The following is a 21,423-nucleotide window of genomic DNA, read 5'->3' on the forward strand; positions in this document are numbered from 1 at the left end:
AGGAGACACATGGGTTACATGAGGGTTGAGTTAGAGGTAAAGTCTCTAACCATGGGAGCAAGTGGATTTAACCATAAATGGTTATGTAAGAGCCATTAATGGTCATGTAAGAGCCATTAGTGCTTTGGAAGACTTTAGAGGTTAGATTGTTGAACACATAAACCATTAAATGCTTTTCAAAGACTTTGAAGGATTTGAGAAGTGACTCCAAGTTTCTTAGGAATGTGACAATAATTAGGGGATGGATTAGGCCAATTAGGAATGATTAGAAAGTGGTTAGAAAGGTCTAGAAGGGGATTTAGGATTGCAAGTGGATTTGGTGGGTGAGAGAAAATAGGATTTAAATTAAAATAAAATTAATTTATTTAAACTTGTGGTTGCAACTTGCATTTGTAAGAGAATGCAAGTGGCCGGGGGGGGGGTGGGGGGGGGGGATTTAATGATTTAAATAATTTATTTATTTATTTATTTAAAAGAGGAAAGGGGATTAAATTAAATAAATATGATTTATTCATTTAATTGATTGTGAATTTGGTTTAATGAATTAATTAAAATAAATTGAATAATTTATTTAATTAATAGGAGAATGATTGAAGAGGAATTAATTAAATATTAAATTAATTAACTGTTGGCTAGTGGGTTTATTAATCAAATAAATAGTAAATATTTATTTAATTAAATGGACAAATTTATGTGACTACAGGTGTTTTTCCGATACTTATATTCACTGAATTGTTGTAGGCAAACTCTACTTGTGCAAGGATCAAATCCCAACTTCCAGTTTTATATCCCACTAAACATCTCAACAAATTTCCCAAACTCTGGTTAACAACTTTTGTCCGTCCATCAGTCTGTGGATGAAAGTAGAACTGAACCTCAAATATGTCTTCATCTCCTTCCAAAGTGTTCTAAAAAAATAGCCAACAAACTTAGTGTCTCTGACCAAAACTATGCTCTTAGGTTATCCATGCAATCTCACTACTTCCTTGAAAAATAGGTTTGCTACATGCAATGCATCTGATGTCTTCTTACAAGGTATGAAATGAACGATCTTCAAAAATATATCCACTACAAAAAATATAGAATCATTCCCTCTCAGTGTCTTAGGCAATCCAAGTATAAAATCCATGCTTATATCCTCCCAAGGTCTTATCGGTACTGTCAAAGGTTTATACAATCCCATATTCTGACTACTACCTTTTGCAACTTGACAAAATCTATAACTCTGCACATATCTCTTAACATCCTTACGAATTTGGGGCCAAAAGTATTGTTCACTCACCAATGCAACTATCTTGTCAATGCCAAAATGTCTAGGTAAACCTCCACTGTGTTTCTCTTTTATCAGGTTCTCTCTCATGGAACTCTTAGGTATGCACAACTAAACTCCCCTAAATAACATTCCATCCGAAATGAAATAATCCAACCATTTGCTCCTATCAAACATAACCAGTTTTCTACATGTTTTCCAAGGTTCTGCAAAATGCGGTTCTTCATCATACAAGGTCTTCAAATCTTCAAAACCTAATACTGTCACTCTCATATCTGTCAGCAAATTCCTTCTCCTACTCAATGCATCAACAACTTTGTTAGATTTCTGACTTCTATGCTTCAACACAAAGGTGTAACTGCAAGAATTCTGCCCATCTCATATGTCTCTGATTCAACTTCCTCTGACTATTCAAATATTACAAATCTTGATAATTTGTATACAACACAAACTCCTTAGGCAACAACTAGTGTCTCCATTTCTTCAAGGCTTGAATTATGATATAAAATTCTTGATCATACATTGAATATCTTTTCCGAACATCATTCAATTTCTCACTAAAATAGGCTACCGCTCTCCCTTCTTAAGTCGAGACTGCTCCTATTATTGTTCCACTTGCATCACAATCCACTTGAAATACTTTATTGAAATCCGATAAAGCTAACATCGGCTGCTCAGTCACTTTCTGCTTCAACAGTTCAAAACTTTTGTTTGCTCTGGTGGTCCACTTGAATTCCTTCCGTTCTCCTCTCATGGTCTCAGCCATAGGGTTACAAACTAAACTGAAAATTTTGATAAACTTCCGGTAAAAACTAGCCGATCCATGAAATGATCTTACCTCCCTAATGCTTTCCGATGTAGGCCACTCAACAATGGCTTTCACTTTCTTAGGGTCTATCTTCAAACCATCCTCAAATATCACAAATCCTAAATAGACTAACTCATCCTCAATCTCTGCAAAACTTGTCTTAGCTGCAACAAATGCTCCTCTTTTGTCTTCCTGAAAATCAGAATGTCATCCAAATACATAATAACAAACTTACCCAATAATTTCTTCAATACCTCATGCATTAGCCTCATAAAAGTACTCGGTGCATTAGTCAATCCAAAAGACATCACCAACCATTCATATAGTCCTTCAATTGTCTTAAATGTTGTCTTCCACTCATCACCTTCTCTGATCCTGATCTGATGATATCCACTCTTCAAATTTATCTTTAAAAATTATTCTGCTCTACTCAAATAGTCCATTATGTCATCCACCCTAGGCAAAGGAAACCGATATTTCACTGTGATCTTGTTTATTGCTCTTGAATCCGTACATATTCTCCACTCTCCATTCTTCTTAGGTGCTAATATTGAAGGTACTGCACAAGGGCTTAGACTCTCCCTGATCAAATATTTCTTCAACAACTCTTGCACTTGTCTATTCAGTTCTTCATTCTATGTTGATGTCAATCGGTGTACAACTTTGTTAGGCAAACTAGCTCCAGGAACCAAGTCCATGCAATGACTAATACTTCTTACAGGTGGCAATCCATCAGGTACATTATTTGAAATGATGTCCTCATATTTTGTCAGCAAATCTCTTATCTCTTCCGAGTGCTCTCCTTCCGGGTTCGATCTCTTAGTCTTCTTAGGATTTAAGGAAAAACACACATTCTCATGTCTTAGTCCATCAATGAATTTCCTTCCATCTACTAAACAGATTCTGGCATTCGTACAAACTTCATTTTTCAAAGGTTCTTCCAAAGATTACAAGGTTTGCTTCATCGCATTGTCCACAATAGTGTATGTATTCTTCCTCCCATCATGTATTTCCTGTCTATCAAACTGCTAAGGTCTACCCAACAAAAGATAATAAATATCCATAGGCATAATATCACACAAAACTTCATCATGATAATGCCCAATTTTCAATTTCACCAAACATTGTTCACTTACTAACAACTTATGTTCATCCTGAATCCATGCTATCTGGTAAGGCTTAGGGTGTTTCAATCTCTCTAATTTCAACATATTCACCATCTCTTTTGAAACAAGATTATTTGAACTACCACTATCAATAACAACTTTACAACACTTATTGGATACCTTACATCTGGTCTTGAACAAATTTTTCCTTTGCAAGGGCTCTCCTCATCATCAATAGTTCTTGATCTTCCGGTTTATTGTCTGATCCGGTGGGGTTTTCTTCCACCACTGCTTCTCTTCTGGTAGCCTCTATCTTCTTACACTCGAATGCACAGTGTCCTTCTCCTACACACTTAAAGCAAGTTCCTCTAAATGTCCTCTTGTCCTATCTTCCAAAGATCTCATTCTGGTAACAATCCGGTTCTCTCCTTCGGTATAAATTTCCATCATCCTTCTGGTACGAATTACCTTCTTTTCTCACTTCCTTGTCCTTGTTCAAATTTGTACTAGTTTCTCTTCCTCTGGTATATCCTCTTCCTTCTTGAAATCTTCCTCTAGTAAACCTTCCACCTCTACCTCTCTGTCTCTGCTCATGTTTTTTGTTCAATTTCTCTTCAGCCTTTAGGGCATACTCGTAAGCCTCTTCAACACTCTCCAATTTGATCATACTCAATTCATCTTGTATAGACATCCACAATCCATTCAAATATCTTGCAACTTGTTCAACTTCATCATCAACATGTCTACATCTGATGTTCAACTTGTAAAATGCTTCAGTGTACTCCTTCACACTAGATTCCTTCTGTCTCAGATTCTGCAACTTTTAGAACAAATCCACTTGATAATTCACTGACACAAACTTCAATTTCAACTTAGAAATCATCTGATCCCATGTCTTAATCTTTTCTTTACCTCTTCTTTGTACATCAACTTGCAAATGCTCCCACCAAAGAGATGAATGACCTTTCAATCGGGTACAGGCATTTTTCACCTTCCTCTCTTCTGCAGTGTTTTCAAAATTGAAATACTTCTCCATTTCCAAGATCCAATCCATCAATTCATCCAAATCTAACTTCCCATCATATTCTGGTGGGGTAAAATAAGGTTTAGTGTTCACCCTACTTAAAACCCTTAAAAATCTTTCTTCATCCGGATCAACCGTTGGTAGGTTTGCTTGTTCTACCGGGGCTTCCTCCTTCATCTTCACTCACATCTTCAATGTGTTGACCTCTTCACTGGGTTGTCTCCAGGGCTTCTAACCAGGCTGCTATTCCTCGCAACATCTCAATCATAGTAGGGTCTGCATTCCCACACGCTTCACCATTCCTAGTTCCTCTTTGCGCCATCGATTCATACTAGTCCTTTGCAATTGCAGGTTGGATCCACAATCCACCACCCTACAACAAGAAATTCAAGACATGCAACCTCTAGAATGAAACTTCTCTCTAATACCATTTGAAGTAGTCACCGATGATGAGGGACCTCAAGGAGATCTATCTTGACCGGTCAGCAAGAGTAACACAACAAAAAAACACAAATATGATGGAGGCAATGCATAATAGGTTATTTTACTGTATGAAATCTGATTACATCCAACCGGTCACAACCGGGTTACAACATACCGGCTCACAGGCCTAGTAGAATAGGTCACAACCGTGACCTTGAATTGAAAGATCTATCTTCTATGCACACTCTAGCTACTTGATTCTCTTCTTCATTTGTCCTAAAGCATAATTATATCTTGTTATTTTCATGTTAGGTCTTGTTCTTTAGGTTTTGATCCCTTTTGGGCCAACTGGATCCTTTGGATCGATATATATATATATATATATCGATCCAAAGGATCCAGTTGGCCCAAAAGGGATCAAAACCTAAAGAACAAGACCTAACATGAAAATAACAAGGTCAGCCTCTGCCAAGAGATTCCTCTAGAAAATCCAAAGGATGAAACGTAGATCATGGGAAAAGGTTGGCCACACACCAAGGAACATGAAAATCAACGCCCAAGGCTTTTCAAGCTTCAGAATGGGTTCCAATAGATCACTAGAATAGGTTCAGGCAACCGGTAACACAGGAACAACCGGTAACAGGAAATTGTCATGGAAACTGGCAACGATATCTTGGCGGAAAGTGATCCAAATGCGATGCGATCTGAAAGAAAGAAAGATGATCAAGTCTTCAAGTAGAATCCAACTCCCCAGGATCGGGTGAGCCAAAACCAGGAAACACAGAAAGGAAAACTGAAACTGCAAATAGAAAGCAAAACAAAAAGGCAAATATTTTTGGTTGATGCAAGATTGTTTTACATAGGCAACAAGCCCTTACAAAATGACTTAAGAGTCATACAATATCCTTTCGAAAAAAACACTGAGTTTTTATCCCTCCCTGTTGTTCTAAGAGACTACTCTGAATTCTCTATCTGACTAGTACATTCGGAGCTGATTTCTGACGGTCGTTTGTCGGATTTTTGATGAATTTTCGTCGGAGTGTCGACAAAATCCACCGTTGAAAACTCAGTGTCGGATTGGTTGACGATGCCATGCCCGTCAAAAATTTGACAATCCAATGGACTCTGTCGATGATCAAAGAAGTCATCGGTCGAAAGCTTGGTATTCGTTGTAATTCCGACGATGATCATTTTTATTCAAAAAAAATAATTATCATCAATATAAAAGAGCCATCAAAGGAAGGAAATGCTGAAAGGACTCACCGAAGATAATAACTTCGTCAACAAAAGATATCAAAGAAAGCAGAGAGGGTCTTCATCGATGGGAAAAGTTCTCGAGGAAATAATACTATTGGTGCAACATAAAAAGGACCCACCGAAAGGAGCGTTTTCATCAAAAGAACAATATCGATCAGACAAAAAGAAGCTACATCGATAAAAGATATCGATAAGGATATAGGTTTCGAGGAGGTTAAACTTCATCGACAAAAGATATCAAAGAAAGCAGAGAGGGTCTTCATTGACGGGAAAAGTTCTCGAGGAAATAATACTATCGGTGCAACATAAAAAGGACCCGCCGAAAGGAGCATTTTCATCGAAAGAATAATATCGACTAGACAAAAGGAAGCTACATAGATAAAAGATATCGATGAGGATATAGGTTTCAAGGAGATTAAAAGGCATGTTCTTGATATGCATGGTTTTGCCGATGTAACTTTATCGGTGAAGAACGATAAGGGAAAATAAAGAAAAGCTTTGGTGAGATAATAGACTCATTCATCGACGGGGCATAGTGATATCGATGAAAGAAGTATTTCGATGGAAAAATAAAGGAGGACACCAAAGCCCAAGGTTTCTTCGACATAAGGCCCGATGGATATCAAATATGTTTCGATGAGGAGACAGCCATACTGACCGAATACAGTATTTCGATGAAGGGAAAAAATACTTGATTGAAGTAATATTCGAAACAAAAGTATTGTCGATAGAAACAAAGAGATTGATGGACTAAAGAAACAAATGATCAAAAGACATATCCTCATCAAAATTGTTATTGATTTCCATGAAAATCATAAACAAATCCCAAGAAAGGTCACATCGCCATTAAATTCAAACGTGTGCCCGAGTGACCGTTGTCCGAAGCACCATTACTAACTGATTAAATACGCCATAAGTAGCGGATCAACCATCAAAGGACACAACATTAAGGAATTCACAAGTGACGAACTGAAAGTAGGAATTGGGCAAATTCACAGATAAAGCTCAGTAATTCCAAGTAAGTTGTTTGCACACAGACCTCTTTTTTAAAATTCAAATGGAATCATTGTCTAAAACTAATAAGACCAGAAAGGGAAAAGAACCTATCGCTGTAGAAGAAAAACCTAAAAGATAGAAAAGGGAAGGGCATTCTTTGGCCTAGGACCTGATTGACTAGTGCCCAACATCCAGTTTGAGGTCCAAGAAGATTAGAGCTGATGAGGAAGGCTTGGAGGACCGGTTTGAGGATCTTGGAGACATATGGACAGAGTTGAGAGGGTATGAATTATTCATATATGGGTACAACAGAAGAGTTGCCCCTCAACCTATCAACAATTTATGGTGATTGAACTTAGGAAGGTTAGCTGTGGCTAATGTATTCGTGAATGTGGAGCTCATGAAGGCATTAGCAAATAATTATGACCCTAAAACCAGGACCATATATAACTACATGGGTGAGCCAATTCTTGCAATCACAAAGGAGGTTATTGACACCGTGTTCGAGTTGGATTGGGGATTTGAAGAATTGATTGACCTCAAGAAGTTAACAAGTGAATATTTTAACCTAGAGAACATTTACAAAATGTGGAAACTCCCTATACGTAGACCTAGGAATGCAGGGTCCTTAGTGCCACTAGGCCAGGAGGCCAAAGCTCCCTATGATGTCAACTCTTTCCATCCATATTTCAAGTATACCTATTACTGTGTTGCCCAAGTGCTAGGGATAAAAGCCCATCCTTTGATGGATATTGCAGCCATGGTCATTTGTGCCAATTTGCAGTCTAAGGACCCCCGCTTCTTTGATTTTTCTGCTTATTTGGTTGAGGTTTTGAATCATGGGTTAGAAAAGTTAAAGGGGGATGTCATCAATGTTCATTTCAAGCATTATTCCTTACTTATGCATATGCTATTATATGTCGGCCAAGATGAAGGGTTATGGCCAGAAGAGTTATGTGTCAGGACATATGACAATGGTGGAATGAGAAAACCAGTGCAACTATGGGTTTCTTCATGGGACCAGAGGTATGTGAATAATCAATATTGGCATTTTGAGGAGTTCTTTGTTAAGCCATTACATAGACTGTTGGGATGCCCGTGCGATCATGCCCTTGCACCATAGGTTCAAAGATTCCTAAGACCAAAAGATTTCGCTGAAGATCCCTCAATTGAACACAATTGGGGAGATTGGTATTGTTTTTCAGAATGCACACAAGTCAGGGTATACGGGTTTGAAGGGAGACCGTACTTACTACCACTTATAGTCCCTAATAGAGTGGCTTATCTGGAAATTGTGAGGCAACTGTCAATAGTGAGTACAGAACATCTGACAAGCCATGGAAAACAATCAATTGTACCTGGGTTGTTAGCATTTTCAGATTTTATTCTGAAAAGTTCAAAGAGTTATGACCTGTTGTAGGCAAAATTGGATTATTATGGCATGGCTATGGGGGATCCAAGGCCCAATTTCAATCCTGAAGGATACATAAGGATAGCCCGGTCGTCACAAAAGCTGAAGGCTAGAGAGCATAAATCTTACCTACTGGATGACCTCATTAAGAACATTGGCAGAGAAGAGGCCACAGTGAAGAGAATAAAGTTTGAGAAAGCAATGCAGACTTATAAATGGAAGCTTTATAGAAGGAAAATGGATGAGAACGTGCTACAAAAGATTGAAGACCCCTTGGAGTTGGCCAACAAACTTATGGAGCATGAATTGGAAATACTTGAGGGAGTCCCACCTCATGTTTTTAGAGATTACATTGATACTATTAGGAATACAGAGACTTTGGCTCATATGTCTCCTGCTTCCACATCTGGCATCGTTCCATTCACTCCTCGAGAGGATTAACCCCTGGTTATGCAAAGGATACACCGATAGACTTAGCAATGGGACAACTGAATGTCCGAGAAGTGGTTGACATCATATTCCTGAAGCATGAGGATTTCATTGCTGATAGTGACTTCATTGCTTCCAAGGAGTTCACCGCATTCCTCTATCAACATAAAGGATCTCAAATTAGGAATAGCATGAGAAATAGTGAAGAAGAGCAGCAACTTCAAAAGTTACAAGAGGAGATGGATCTTGTGATGAGAGAAATGACACCTAAGAAGGGAAGACAGTTGCTTAAGGAAGCTGGTCTGCTATTATACTCTGGATGGGACATGAACTCTTCCTTGTTGTTTGATGGATTCCTCAAGAAACATGACCCAAGTAAGCAAATGATGCCAAAAGAGATTGATAAACTCTTTAGAGGATCAGGATATGATTCAGATTAGAAGGCTCTTCTACAGTGGGCTATCTATCCCAAAGATAAAAGACCTATATTGGTTGATACAGAAGAAGCTTTTGGACATTTGATGGTGCAGCAGGTTGGAAAGACTGACCCTAGAACAACTGCCAAACTAAATTTGGATGTCGCTAAACTGAACCAAGATCAGATAGAGTTTCTGGTCCAAGAAAATTGTACATACAAAAAGCCTATATGAGAAAACCGATGAAGAAAGACAGAGGCTGCAAGCAAGATTTCTTCAGATTGATACAGGTACCAGTCAAAGAGGGATGACATACGGTGTTGACAGAGATGCCATGGATGCCTTGACAAATGCTATGTATTGGAGGAACAGGGCCGAAAAGACATCTCAGCAACTAAAAAAGGAACAACAAAAGATGGATAAGTTAGTTCTCGAGGTCATTGACCATAGATTCAAAAGTATGATGCAGGTTGCAAAAATCTATTGGAAGACATACACTGGAACAATCAAAGCTATGAAAGAGCATGAAAGGCTTAGGTCTCAGTTGGAAGGCTTGATGAATGACAACAGTCTGATGAATCCAGATGAGAAAATTGAAGCCGAGGCTCACTTGAAGTCCCATGATGAATTGGCAAATCAATTAAGGAAAGAGCATCAGAGGTTGGACGATGGGAATACCCCTAGGGTGCCCTCTTTTTATAGTAATGGTGAGTTAGTATCGTTGGAACAGTGGAAACAAGAGTTCAGTGATGAGAAGAATCGAGCAGTAGCAGAGTTGGATCGGGACAAAGAATTGTCACTTTGTGTTAACAATATTCTATCCAATCATTTCCAGACAGAAAGTGACATGAGGACACTAAACAATGACGTTCTAATGTATAAAGATGATAAGTACACTGAACACATAGGAGTGCTGAACTTGTTTATCTTCCAGTTTGTTAACAAAAGTGCTAATTAATAGTTATGTGCTGAAAAGCCACGATGCTTTGTGAAAATGTATACCCTCATATAAATGAGGGAATTTTTGTAACAATAAGGATCATTAGAGAAGAAGTAGAATATAGACTTAGGCTTACTATTGTACCATTTTGCAAACATGCATAATATAATCAGTCATCTTTCCTTTGTGTATATGTTGTGGATTACTGCATCTTTCTATAGGCAGTTGCTTGTGATATTATCTAAAGGAGATAAAGTTACTTGTGTTCTTCCAGTAAAACTCTGTGTTTCATATTGTGGATTTGAATAAAAGATTTACTTGTGAATATAGTTTTGTATATAGTGCGCATGCATATTATCTCAACCATGGTGCGCTTGCATATGTATATTGTTTTGTTTATAGGTGGAAAGCCCAAGGTTCAATGTCGAACTTGGTTTCTCTGATACCATATGTAATATTCCATTAATTCTATACTTAAAGAAAATAAATTGTGATCTATATTAAGATAAAAAAATTGAGCATTTCAAAATAAAACATAACTACTTCAGTTGAAGGAGAAAACTAACTAAATGTTCTTCAACATAATAAGAATCTAACTAATTTATCTAAAAGGAAGGTAATCTTTTAATGATAAAAAACATTGAACAAATATTATTAAGCTAATCAATATGAGAAAGGAATTCAAATGCCAAGTTTCATTTTTGAGGGAAGAGATAAAGGTTTAGAGGTTACAATTCATTTAACTTTCCAACTGAAACTTTTTGTATCAAGCCTCGACATAGTTTGGAATAGGGAGAGCATCATCAAGGGCTTCTCCATTTAATTGTAGACTTACCAGTCTCCCATGCCCCTTCCAATTGGAAGAGACCCAATCCTTCATGAGGGTGCATTCTAAGGATTGGGTCTCTTTTACATCTGGCCATCTGATCTTGGTGTTCAAAACCTACACGCAACTAGTCAGTCACACACTATAGGTAACCCCTAACTACTATGACCATCTGACTAGTAGGTGTATCTAGTTCATGTGATCTAACAATCACTTAGATAAAGCATCACCATCTTGGCCAAGGTTTTAACATTGCAAGCAGAAATGTGTTGTTAGTGTTCACCTCCCTTGCTCGACTTGTACATCCAATTCTTGAGCTCAACAAAATCACTAGTTACCAACCATCTAAACAAGCCATCTGCTTAATGTGAACTAACAATAGTGGTTATTAATGACCATCATATGATAAATAGCATACACTTGAGCCAACTAACTCACTGGTTTACTAACCAACTATCTAGCGAACTGCTTAATGTCTACTAAGAATAACAGTCATAAATGACCATCATAAGATATTAACATACACTTGAGTCAGTTGATTCATTGGTTACAAAACTTCTAGGTTTAGCTGATCCAATTCGTTACATAACAGTCTCATGTCTACTGACATTAATGATTTACAAGGACCTTCATGGGATTGTGACATAACCTAACAAGCCAACTGTTACAAATCCCCTATCTCTAACAAGCTTCAACTGTCATCATGGAATTAAACCTAATACAATATTGGTTCCCTTATTTAGCTAAATTAACACATCATATTATGACTCAACAAAAAATACAGTTCTAATATATTTTTTTGTCTTTCTATATTCCCAAAAGTATGCATCTAATTGATGATAAGAATCCTTCTTCAGGTCTTGCAACCATGGAGATTGATATAATCTAATTATAACCGATGTGCATTGATTCCAAGATGAACCATATCCGAGTGAACTATGAGTTAAGAGTGGAAAATAAATAAACATAGAATAGCTACAAAATATAGCATGGTATTGTGACCATAAGATAGAAACCATCCTAGGAGCCTCCAATATATCAAAAGTTGAGAAAGTAGCAAGCTTACTGTACAAAGACAGTGATCACTATAAAGTTGCAGTCAAGTTCAAAGCATTGATTTGTGGGAACAAAGGGTTTCATATGGGGATAGAGAAGTCTCATGAAATATCATGACAGTCATAATCATAATCTAAAAAGTAGTCAAATCTTCAAGATAGATTGGTGATAGTGCAGTCATTCTATTGAGCATCAAATCTGAATTAAGTAAAATATCTTGATTTGAGAAATTAAATCATAGAAGCCATCTCTCTTTGGAAGAAATCATCATTTTCATTGATACCATAATAACCCATAAGTTATTGAACAAGTCTAAAAGCATTCTATCAAAGTATCTAAGATTCAAATAGTATCGATGAGACCCAGCGATATCTCATCAATATAAAAGGGGCATCGAAGAAAGCAAATGCTGATGAACTTCAGAAAGGACTCATCGAAGATAGTAACTCCATCGATAAAAGATATCAAGGAAAGTGGAGATGGTTCTCATCGATAAGAAAAGGTCTTCGAGGATATAACACTATCAGTGCAAAAAGACTCATCAAAAGGGATGGTCCCACCAACAAAAGGTATCGAAGAAAGTAGAGGTGGCCCCCACCGATGAGAAAAGGCTTTCAAAGAAACAATATCATCGATGCAAGATAAAGAAGATTCACCGAAAGAAGCATTCTCATCAAAAAAGTGATATCGATAAAATAGAAGAAAACTACATCGATGATTGATATCGATAAGGATATGAGTTTCGATGGGAGGAAAAAAGAAGTCACCGAAGTCCAAAGTCTCTTCGACATGAAACCCGGTGGACAACAAAAAGATTTCGATAAGAATATGAGTTTCGAGGAGACTAACAGGCATGTCTCCGATACACATGGTTTCATCGATAGAAGCCATCTCTCTTTGGAAGAAATAATCATTTTCATTGATACCGTAATAACCCATAAGTTATCAAACAAGTCTAAAAGCATTCTATCGAAGTATCTAAGATTCGAACAATATCGATGAGACCCAGCAATGTCTCATCGATATAAAAAGGGCATCAAAGAAAACAAACGCCGATGAACTTTAGAAAGGACTCATCGAAGATAGTAACTCCATCGATAAAAGATATCGAGGAAAGTGGAGATGGTTCTCATCAACAAGAAAAGGTCTTCGAGGATATAACACTATCAATACAAAAAGACTCACCGAAAGAGATGGTCCCACCAACAAAAGGTATCGAAGAAAGCAGAGTTGGCCCCCACCGATGAGAAAAGGCTTTCAAAGAAACAATATCATCGATGCAAGATAAAGAAGATTCACCGAAAGAAGCATTCTCATCGAAAAAGTGATATTGATAAAATAGAAGAAAACTACGTCAATTAATGATATCGATAAGGATATGAGTTTCGATGGGAGGACAAAAGAAGTCACTGAAGTCCAAAGTCTCTTCGACATGAAACCCAACGGACAACAAAAATATTTTGATGAGAATGAGTTTCAAGGAGACTAAAAGGCATGTCTCTAATACACATGGTTTCATCGATAGAAGCCATCTCTCTTTGGAAGAAATCATCATTTTCATTATACCATAATAACCCATAAGTTGTTGAACATGTCTAAAAGCATTCTATCGAAGTATAAAAGATTCAAACAGTATCGATGAGACCCAGCGATGTCTCATCGATATAAAAAGGGCATCAAAGAAAGCAAACGCCGATGAACTTCAGAAAGGACTCATCGAAGATAGTAACTCCATCGATAAAAGATATCGAGGAAAGTGGAGATGGTTCTCATCGACAAGAAAAGGTCTTCAAGGATATAACACTATCGGTGCAAAAAGACTCACCGAAAGGGATGGTCCCACCAACAAAAGGTATCGAAGAAAGCAGAGGTGGCCCCCACCAATGAGAAAAGGCTTTCAAAGAAACAATAACATCGATGCAAGATAAAGAAGATTCACCGAAAGAAGCATTCTCATCGAAAAAGTGATATCAATAAAATAGAAGAAAACTACATCGATGAATGATATTGATAAGGATATGAGTTTCGATGGGAGGACAAAAGAAGTCACCGAAGTCCAAAGTCTCTTCGACATGAAACCCGACGGACAACAAAAAGATTTCGATGAGAATATGAGTTTCAAGGAGACTAAAAGGCATGTCTCTGATACACATGGTTTCATCGATACAACTTTATTGGTGGAAGATGACAAAGAGAGGATAAAAGGGGCTTCGGTGAGACAACAGACCCATTCATTGAAGGAGCATAGTGATATCGATGGAAAAAGCATTTCGATGGAAAACTACAGGAAGTCACCGAAGCCCAGGGTTTCTTCGACATAAAAAGGGACTGATGGAATATAAAGACTCTATAGCCCAAATAGCGAAGAAAGGCACTGGTCATCTATAGAATACAATTAATTAGTTCACATTTCATTTTAAAGCAATAGGAGTAGCTGAGTAGGAAATATAGAGTAGACTAGAAATAGTGTATATACATAAATTTCAAGCACAGAAATCGAATAATTTCTACAACAACAATCTTGAACTCATCTACTATATCTCCATCCTGGGAATTTATGCAATTCTGAGATAGGAGGAAATCAGATCAAGACACTTAATCTGCTATAAAAAGCATTAGTCATTGAAAACAGCTAGTGAGTAGGTATACCCGCCTAGGTCTTGCAGAGCCTAAAGTGAGAGAGTTAGTAACCAAGTAGGTTCACTCTATAAGTTGGCCAAGTCAATTGGAGGGTTTGATCATAGGAGTTGGCATTTCCTTAGAACCTATCCAATCTGTTGATTTGAGACCCAACACATTCATTAATTGTTTTGGACATTTCAAGCTATGTTTTCCTAATAGATGGTCAAGTATAGAACAACAACACTTAGAGAATACAGTCTAGAGAGCTTGCAGTCTACAGTAAAGCCAGTAGGCAGTCATACCTAGTACCAAATAAAATGATAGTAATCAAGTCTATTAAGTGAAAAAGAGAAAGGTATAAGTTTCTAAAAGGTCTTTTCAAACCTTAACAACAAATAAGACATTATTGTTGCAGCATTGTCAAAACTTGACAAGAACAACACCTTATTACCTCAAGAGGCATAGCAGTCATAGGGCAACTCATGTCAAATGTGCAACTCAATACAATAAATAATATTAGTTTGTAGCCCTATAGCATCATAATGCAGTCCTTGACCAAGTATGCATACAAGAAGTTACATCTAGTTCTATTAAGGCACAAGCATCAAAGTTAGAGGTTATGACAACTAGTCAAAAACATCAAGTACAAAAAGTTTAGTCTCAGTCACTAGAACACAATTTGCAACATGCATTAGGAGTTGTCCTCCTTACAAATAGTGCAACATTAAATAGGTATTATCAAAGCTACAACCACAATTCAAAGAGGAAGCTTACAAAGATAGGACAAAGCTAGGTACAGTCATAAGTCAAGGAAAATACATAGTTGAAACTCAGTCCAAAATAGTGAAGAAGTGCAACAAATGACATGAGAAGTCTAAATAAGTATTATAGCAATCATGAGTCAAGGATTAATGAAGAGATTTTTTGCATCCATGATACAATCCTTAAAAGCATCCATGATACAATCTCAAACACACTTTTTACCGTTCTCTTGGTGATTGTGCCCAATTGTGTATGTCTTGCTTATGTTCGCAGCAAATCCTGTGGGAAATCGAATTTTTCATATGACTTCTTTTATAGCATTGCTTTGCTGGTCCGTTAATAACCAAGGAAGCTCACTTATATTAATCTAGTCTCCATGGCTATTTGATTGAATGACATTTATCATTGCATGATTGGAATCCTGAATGTCACTACATATTTTGATAATTTTTTCTTTCTCACGCCTTCCATCCAATATTTTCCATAATGTCTCTGTTATATTCTTCCCAATATGCATACTATCAAACAAATGAACAATTTGTAACTTCTCGTAGTAGGGCAACCTACTAAATTGTCGGGGATAACTATTTATACCCTTAGGAAGGTGGTCATTTATGCCTTCATGACCTTCATGATCATCAATCACATCATCAGTAAACAAAACAAAATAGAAAAGATGTTTTATGACAAACCAATAGATGGAATGGCATTACCTTGACGATTAATTCTATTATATTCCAACTTCCATAGGTGAGGTGTCATTCTTCGTGGCTTTGATGTATTCTCTTCTTTCCCATTGAAAAGATGTTTTTCAGTATTTCGATACTCATGATTTTTGTGCAGAAAGTGCCTATACTCATCAAACACTTGCTTTCCTAAACTTTTTGAATGACGAGATTTCATCTTTGGACCACAAATAGGACATGCAAACTTTCCCTTTGTTTGAAGACCTGCAAGATAATGTATAATTGGATTAAATATGATAATTTTTTGAATTGTAATGTTCATGCACAACTTAAACACTATAACATACCACAAAAATGTGTTAGCCTCGGGGCATCGTGTATTGTCCATAGAAGCATCGCATGGAATTGAAATTGTCTTTGTCCTATTGGTCTAGAGACATCATACATAGTGACACCATTCCATAACTCCAGCAACTCGTCGATAAGAGGCTTGGTATATACATTCATATCTTTAACTTGGTACTTACCTAATCAAATGAACAAAAACATTACATAATTATTATGACCATTTTACTGCAATAGTTATAATTAAATTTAGACGACTATATTTAAATGATAAAATACCTGGAACAATCATTGCCAACATTATGTGCTCTCTCTTTATTGACATCCATGGAGGAATTTTATTGTTGATAACAAAAAAAAGCCACACTGAGTAAACAGATCTCATCTCTCCAAATGGATTGACACCGTTCGTTGCCAATGAAAGCCTGGGATTACGAGGTTCTTCTTTAAAGTGTGGCCACTTTTCCTCTATGTCCATAAATGTTGAACCATCTGCAAGCATTCAAATAATGTCATCTCGACTTCTATTGCGTGCATGGTAATCCATAAATTATGCCAAGCTAGTGCACTTGAATAATCGTTGCATACGTGGAATAATGGTAATATAGCGAAGAACCTTGCGAGGAACCCTTTTTGTTATTTGATCTGTTCGATATCTACTGATATGACATTCAGGGCATTCAGTTCAAAATTCATGTTGTTTGTGATATATAATATGATCATTGGGACAAGCATCTATTGCTTGATACTCCATTCCAATATCTTTCATAACGACAGATAATTCTCGGTATGAGTGAGGTAGAATATTTGATGGTGGTAACAAAAACTCACCTATCAATCTACAACAACAAAATATAATTTGTTATAATAAAGAATATTAATGGCACATCATGATTCACAGTTTATTATGACATATATGACATACCTTAACATACGTGACATTGTTATGTTGGATAAACCATTCATAACCTTCAAGTTCACCAACAACAATACATCGGAGAGAAGAGTTGCCTGCTAGCCTTCATAAAGGGCCTCAGATGCCTTCTCAAGTAGAGGGACATCATGAACAAAATCAAGGTCATCTTCATCATCATGATCAGCTGCCCGAGTACTAAATGAGTCATGGATCAATGTATTTGTACCATCATCTTCAATTTTGTTTTCTGGCTCATGATCGTCATCTTCCATGGGATCATTATCTTTAGCTTCAATATTCACACCTCCATGTTCGTCCACTTCGAAAACCATATTCTCAGGGTTGTGTTGATCCATACCATGTGCTCTGGGGTACTCGACCTATATAAAATTGATATACATAAATAAACTGTGATCATGATCTCATCATCATGTGATTTATTATGTATATAAATTGTCAAAACGATATAATGAAAAACTTACCAATGGATGATAATCATGTCCACCTTCAATGTGACCATGCAGCCTACAATGTTTCTTCGCTGTTTTGATTAGAAGTCTTCTAGTCTTTAACCCCTTACAAATTTTGCACGGACAATAACATTTTCCATCAGCTTTTCTTTTCAAGTTAGACCACAATCTAGCAATTGTCTCCTTATTTTGTTGTTCGTTGATATTGTCTGACATGGTCTTTCTTCACAGGCAAGAAAATAGAAATTATCATCATTGAACAAAGCATCTTATTGAATTTAGATTTCTAGTTTGCTTATGGTACATCACACAACGTGGAAAACAAGAAATACTCAATAAATAACAGGATTCATTGATCTAGTATTATCACAATCTGCACTTGGCCTTCAATATTTTCTCCTCCTAACATTGTTTATCCATTACCTGTCAAGTACAGAACTCTAAAACCCGTGGCTTTTAAAATACATAACACAACATTGTAGCATCTTATAATCATCTATTATAAAACCAAAGCACTTGGGAGTGATTCTTTTGTTTGTCACAGTCCAGGAAAATGGTGTCTACTGGAGCCTTGAATAACGGACTAGAAAGACTTTTAATTCCTTTTCTTTTTCCTTCTGATTTTTTCACTGTCACTTCCATCCTCCAAGTCAGATGCCCTCACCCTTTTCTTTCTTCTTGTTTTTTCATACTCATTGTCATGCTTTGAATTATTTTTCTTTCTTGGTGGCTCCTTATTGCTCTCACTGTCAGTTTCACTCTCAGAATCTGAATCTGATGTATCAGAATCTGATGAGCCTGATGAACTAGAAGAATCGTCATTAGAGGTAGATTCATCTGACTCAGGAATAGACTTTTGCTACTGCATTACAAGCCTTGGCATATTCTTCAAATATACCACCAAGACCAATAGAAGTAAAGAAATTTATAGCAAACCGTGAATTTTTCAGATTGTCCTTTGGAGAAATTGAATAAAAAGACTCCTGCATTGTTGGATTGTTCAACCTTTCATTAAGTAACAATATACCAAGCTGCTCTGCCAGCTCCTGCAAGAGAATCTTTATAAAAATACGGGAAGAGGAAGTAGTATCTTCCTCTATCTCATGTATATAAGAAAGACAATGCCATAGAAGAGCATCTATGCCAAGTAAGTGGACAAAAAACTTTGCAACATTACACAGTTTATTTGTTTCTAGTCTGTGTGTCATAGAATACTGTTGTACAAAACACTTATCAAAAAATTCCTCATAAATTTTATTGATCATACAAAATATTTGCCCAAGAAGACCATAATAACGAAGGTATGTTCTCTCTTGACCAGGTTCAAGCTTGATCTTTAGTAGCTTATGACCAGCTTCCTCACAATCAACACTTGACATGATTGTCAAATAAATTGTATGTCTTAAATTGACCAAGTTTGTCTCTGTCTCATCCTGTATTCTCAGTGCTTCCTCACCTTCCTCATCATCATCATCATCATCATCATCATCATCATCGTCACCTGAATCATTCTCCCCTTCTGCTTCATCTGAAGAAGCATCTCCAAGGATATCTTTCTTCAGTTTTTCATAGGTTGCCTCATGCTCTAAGAAATCAGGATCTGACTTGAAAACATCCAAACTAGCTTCTTGATCAAGTTCTTCTTCTAGGAAAACTTCATGTGTTAACTGATCTGGACGCACAACTAGATGACCCTCGAACTTACCTTTGCGAATTGCAAAAAGGCCTTCAATTAAAAACTGTACTCGTTTGTCAATTTCCCCCTCATGGAGAATATCTCTAAATCTTTCAAAAATCCCATAGAGACCTTTGGGTGAAAGGTCTTGCAACAAAGAACCACATTCTTTCACAAACCCAACATCAACCTCTACACTGTCATCTGTAGGGTTCTCTAGTAAAAGGGTGAGAAGTTCCAAGGCAATGATCTCATGTGCAACTTGTTGATTCACTAAATGAGCTATGAATTTGGCTGCTGCTATCAACATGTGCTTGTCATTGCGTTTGTATGCCCTCTTAAGCTGCAAAATAATTCTTCGCAAAAGAAGATTGCCAACTTCAGGAAATTTTGTATTTACCATAGCAACCAACGCAACAAAAACATTTGTAAATCTAGGGGATGCCATTTGGGATTTCATACAAGACCTACAAAATAGACCACTCCCACGGATGAGATTCTCTGCAAACAACTCTGGAATGATGTTCTTGATGTTAGATGCATTTACCTTGTTTACTAACCCATTGATACTCTTCCGAAGGGCATCCCATGTCATGCGCTGGTATTCCACATTGCTCTTGTCTTCCACATCTTTCATCATTTGAGCCAGCTTAAATGGGGGAATGTAAACACCCCCACTTCTTCCAACACCCTTCTCAGCTCCTCTTACAACACCTTCGCCATTGCCATTCTGAGATGGAGCAGACACAACACCAGAAGTTTTCACTTCCACTACCTCTCTGTCCCTCTTGTTTCTAGAAGCCCCTTTACCACTTAATTCGTGCTTATTTTTGTACATAAACCCATCAGGAAGCATGAGTTTTTGCATATAAGCTCGCCCCAATAATTTACAGTTATTTATCATCAAGATTCCCTTAGGAGCTGGCAGATCCTGCTTCCATACTTTAATTCTATTTTCTCAAAGGACAATCCTAAAAATCCATGCATTGCAAACAAATTTTTACACCTTTGTTGGTTGTGGTGGCGTCACAGAGAGTTTACATTAATAAATGAAGAACATGCCAATGCTTTTAATGCAGCAGTAGAGTCTATCTCTTATTCAATATCTCTAGTGAAACCCCCATGATCTTTTGTTGGAGTAGAATTTGTTATATTCTAGAAAGGGTCTTGTCCTTTGTTGATGGGATATTCACCTACCTCAAGAAATAACTATTCTTTTCTCCAACAAGAAGTGGAACTAAATGAAGATCTAGCACCATGAAATGAATCCTCAAAAGGATTACTATAGTTAGCTTTGGTAGATAATGATCTGGGTAAAATACTAATGTGGCTTTACGAAACATTATGTACTAGCTTAGCATACTCTAACAACTTTGGTGGGACATGTTACATCCAATTAAGTCTCCATCGGTATCTCTATTGTGTTTATGGACTGGGATTCAATGTACTCTTTTTATACACAGATTTTACTTTCAATTGAGGAGGTGTGTATGTACTTACTTGTCTTTCGATTGTATCCCTATTTCAAAAATTTCTTCTATCAACAAATCATTTGTTGTAAGTTGTACAAGTGGAAGCTTGAACATGCCTTCCATGCTAGCCTTGTTGATACGTTCAACACCATCTTGTGCAACAAATCTTTAGAACTCCATTTTTCTGAATTGAAGAGTGAGTAGTAGGGACAATCTAGGACACTTACAGAGGTTTTGCAAGAGAGATAAATAGACCTACATATTATGGCTTGATAATGATCAATAGGTAAATAGATAAGAAACTCTCAATATCAAAATGACTTTCTCAATTGTCTTTACTAGAAATGGATAGATCTGCTAATAATGGCTTTATGACTGTATGTCAACTTTAGACTCAATCCAAGAAGAGCTAGAACTAATATGCGATATGTAGATTTATGATCTCTATAATATAACAATCCCATAATTATGTTTCCACACATATATACCACAACACAAACATCATGCTAGTGT

This window comes from Cryptomeria japonica, chromosome 5 (assembly GCF_030272615.1).
Source record: "Cryptomeria japonica chromosome 5, Sugi_1.0, whole genome shotgun sequence".
Classification (NCBI taxonomy): domain Eukaryota; kingdom Viridiplantae; phylum Streptophyta; class Pinopsida; order Cupressales; family Cupressaceae; genus Cryptomeria; species Cryptomeria japonica.